The sequence below is a fragment of the Megalops cyprinoides genome, chromosome 4, assembly GCF_013368585.1.
Source record: "Megalops cyprinoides isolate fMegCyp1 chromosome 4, fMegCyp1.pri, whole genome shotgun sequence".
In the NCBI taxonomy this organism is placed as follows: Eukaryota; Metazoa; Chordata; class Actinopteri; order Elopiformes; family Megalopidae; genus Megalops; species Megalops cyprinoides.
Window position 1 is genome coordinate 43827527 of NC_050586.1, and position 4753 is coordinate 43832279.

Here is a 4753-nt window from a genome sequence, read left to right on the forward strand (position 1 = left end):
ATGGAAGGATACATTGTCCCAGACGACAATGTATTGCATCTGGTCCCTTTGGTTTGCTGCTGTGATAATATTGTGTAATCTATCTAAAAATGTAAGAATGAGGTCAGTGTTGTAAGGACCCAAGTTGGCATGGTGGTAGAGGACCCCATTCTATGTAATGGCAGCACAAAGGGTAATGTTACCCCCACGTTGCCCTGGTACATTGGCAATAGCCCTGTGGCCGATGATGTTTCTTCCCCTTCTTCTCACTGTTGTCAGGTTAAATCCAGCCTCATCAATGTATATAAACTCATGCGGGACTTCCTCCTCTTCCATTTGCAAAACTCTCTGAAATACAGCAAAAGATCACATTGTGTAGATCAATATACTGTAGGTCTGCTATACAGTAAAATTACATGTACAGTAAAAAGGTTGTGTGCGCAGTACACAATACTACAGTCAGTGAACAAAACTTACCTCCACATATTCACGCCGCAGGACTTTCACCCTGACTGAATTTCTTTCAAATGGCACTCTATACAGTTGTTTCATCAGAACTTGATGTTTTTTAAGGATACGGGCTATTGTTGACAGAGAGACCTGTTGGACATTACTGAGAATTGTGTGATCATTGACAATATGGGTTTGAATTTCTCTAAGTCTGATTGCATTATTGGCCAAAACGAGGTTTATGATCTCTCTCTCTCTTGCTCCTATGTGAATATGGGCCGCTCCCTCCTTGGTGTTCTCGACGTTCAATCCTATGTAGGCCAAACAAAATACATGTAGCTTACTGTAAAATGATACAGGAATAGATACCAAAACTGTTGATATAGCACATGCAGTAAGCTATGGATTTTCTGTTGACAGAAGATAGATTTCTCACCTGTGCTCTTGATGAAATGTCCGAACTGTTGATGTCACTGTGTACCTGCTTAGGTTAGGCTATACTCTCAGTCCAGCCTCCCTCAGTGTTAGTCCGTGGTTTATTACATGGTCCACAAGTGTAGCACAAATTTTATTAGACAGATTTGGTTGTCTTCTTCTTTGTGCACATCCTACCCCTCCTCCAGGTCTTCCTCTCCCTCTACCTCTTCCTCTTCCTCTTCCTCTACCTTGGCCTCTTCCTCCACCTTGTTCTCTCTGGATTCCCCCTCTCATCCGCACTCTCCCTCTTCCTCTGACACCGTCCATTTTTGTTGAAGACAGGTGAATTTACCTGTTGCCTTTTTATAGTGCTTAAACCTGATCGGTGTGTCTGCAATTAAGCACCTGTGTGTGTCCACACCTGGTGGCTGTGTTTAACCAATTGGTTCATGGGTGTGTTCATTTGAAAGCCTTTGCTTTGAAATTGCAAGGAAATGGCATCATAAATTTCTGTGTCATATGTATACAAGTGTGTTTAGTGTTTTGCAAATCACTGTGTGTAGTGTTTTGCAAAAATTGTGAAGCTGACAATGTGCTTACAGTTGTGCAAATCTGGGCCGGTGTTTTGCTCATTGAGGTTTTGCTAATTGTGGGAAAGTTTTAATTTTAGTGTGTAAGCAATCGTAAAAAACTGTAATTGCAAACTGTTCCTGACACAAACCAATCAACTGATGCTAAGTGAAGGGACGCGAGACAGAGTAACAAAGAAGAGCAACTCAGTTCTAGTCAGTGGCTCATTCAGAGGTAATAGCACAGTAGGTCAGCAGCTCAAATGCTTAAGTTAGATATGTTGCACAATGTCTCTTGTTAAAAACTCACATCTTTCGTGAAAGAAGCCAACATTGCAGCCTTGTAGCATGTCTATGGCAGCAAGAGTAAAAAAAAAATCCTTTATTATTTTCTGATCTATTACAGATTTTCCCGATTGCTAAGACACATTTCTGAAACCATTCACCATTTTCTCAAAACTACACACACACATTCTCAAAACGTCATTCTCATCTGTACAACCAGCTAACTTTCTGGTCGAAATCAAGCTTTGCTCTCAAACAATACACACAAGCAATCAAAAGCACATACTACATGACTGCCTCTTAGACACTAGAGGGATTAATTCAAAACACTCTTACCAAAATGTAATTTTTCTTCTGAAATCAGTATTTTGAGAATCTGCATTCTTTTGAACTTTGTAACATCACTTTACTGACATAGTAATTACCTGTGCAGGAAGACACCATCAAGAGAATTTCAAAACAATACTATACAACACCTTTGCAATGTCACACTGACAAATTACTGTATTACTTTACTTTATTACTTTATTCTCCAACCCTTTATTTCCAGAAAACCATAAGGAAGGAATAGTGGTACATAGGGTAGGTAGAGTACAATTTTGAAAAAAAAAAGTGTAAGGGCTCAGGCAAGGACTCAGTTGCAGACCAAGAGAGTTTCAGGTTCCAGGCAGGTTTATTAATGACGGCAGGCAAGTTGCGCAACAAAAGCAGGCAGGGTCGAAAACCGGAAGGCAGTCCGTGGACAAAAGCAGGGTCGGTAACAGAAACAGGCAGGGTCAGGAACCGGGCAGGCAAACGATCAGGCAACAGGACAAAACGGCAGGCAGAAAACGAAGACGAAGGGCAGGCAGAGTCAAGCACGGAGAAATCAGACATTCAAAAAACTGCGGGAACGAAACAGGTACGAAACACACTGCAACAAACTGGCAAACAAGACAGGAACAAGCAGGGTAGAAATAGGGCTGGGCTGATGAGGAGATGGGATGCAGGTGAGCAGGCGGGCAGGTGAAGGTAATGGGGCAATCAGGTGGGCGGGGACCAGGCGGGGAGCGGGGCGGGGCTGGAACACAAGGAAAAACAAAAAGCACATGGACAGGGAGAAACAAAAACATCACAGCTAGGGGGGCGGAGCCCTGACAAAAAGAAAAAATTGAAAAACTTACAAAAAATGTTTATATATACATAAGATAAACAAATGTACTTCCATACTGTAAATCTAATTACAACTACTCTGCATCATCATTTCCTCTCTGGTCTGGATCTGGTCACAAAATTTCATCAACATCACAAAGGATGTTTTCTCTGTCCAGGCAACGTGGGAAATATGCCCTGGTATGTCTAATCCAGCCTTGGATGGCTTCAATGGGCACATCCCCACAGGCCTCCTCCATGGAAATCAAGAGGTTTTCTCTTGTGTAGGAGTTACTGTCATAAACCTTCCACCGCCATGCTGACAAAAATTCCTCTATTGCATTGAGGAACAGGGAATACGCAGGTAAAAAAATATTTGTGAATGTGGGGTGGTCATTGAACCAGGCGTGAACCAGAGCAGCCCGATGGAAACTAACGTTATCCCAGATGATAACATACTGGGACTGCTCTGGTTGTCCTGGTTCCCCTTCCTGTTGAAGTGGCTGCTAAAGTTGACCTAGGAATTCAAGCAGATGCGCAGTGTTATATGGACCCAAAGTGGCATGGCGGTTGAGGACCCCTTGATTACTTGCCTTCTCTCTGGCCAGGAACCTTCACAATGGCATGGTGACCAATGATGTTCCATCCCCTTCTGTGCCTTGTTGTGAGGTTAAACCCTGCCTCATCAACAAAGATATGCTCATGGGGCTGCGGCATCCCATCAAGTTCAAAGATCACATACAAACAAATGGCCCTATTTATAGGGATCCTGTGGTTCTGATTGGTGTGTCACTAATTTAGTGGCTTTGTGTTTACACCTGGGGAAAGGTGTGCTCTTTGTGTTCGGATGATAATAACTTGAGTGTATTGCATTGGTTGCATGTGTTTGCTGAATGAACATATAGTGCAGTGAATGATTAATTTGGCCACTTTTGCATAGAATTTCACAGAAAGGGCTTTACACATAGAAACCTGTGTGAAAACATGTGAATAGTGTTTACAGTTGTGAGAAAAGTGTGGATCTTTTGAGAAATTAGTCGAGGCTATAGGTTTTCTTGCTTAGGGAACTGGTTATAGTGTGTTAGCGATTGGGAAAAGCTGTAAGGAATTAATGATGACTTCATAACTTGACATTGTAACATTACCGGAGTGAGCACAAATGGAACTGAATTTTTTCGTACAGCGAGCAGGTTATTCGGTGCAGATCAGGGATGTGTAAATCTTGCTTGCAATCAATTTTACCCAAATTTGCTAACCAAGGAGGCACTGGGAGACTCAAAGAAAAGGAAAAAATAAAAAGAATTTGTTATTTCTCACTTTTCGTGATCACTTTCCTAATCAAAACAAATCACTGCCAATCGCCTGGCCCATAATAACAAAAACTCACTTTGGTGTACAAAACTATATAAGAAACTAACAAGAAAACAAACCAAGTTATACTTCTGATATGGCCTGTGCTTTGTCCAGGGTACAGTTCAACATATACCTTTGTGAACAATTACAAGTGTTTAAAAAACAACAACAAACATTGCTTTCATAGCAGCAAATTTTGTTAATGAGTTACTGTGACACTAAGAAATGCAACTGAGATGAGGAAGGCATTTGGATAAGTTTTTGAACAGCAAGCAATAACTATGAAACTGTAATATTAATATGTCGTTGGCTACTTAAAGTTGAAACTGAAATACTCAAACAACCCCAAATATCATACATTATATTGTATATGTATATGTATTTATGTGTGAAAAGCAAAATTATAAAAATGCCACAAAAGAATTATTAGAAATATTCTTCCAGTGTCCTGTAAGAAGCCTAGTCTAAGCACTCTGATGCACCAAGTTGCAGGCAAGTCATACTCAGTCATCAATGCACCAAACAGATCCATATAGGCATATTCCATGGAGTTAACTGGAACAGGCTCT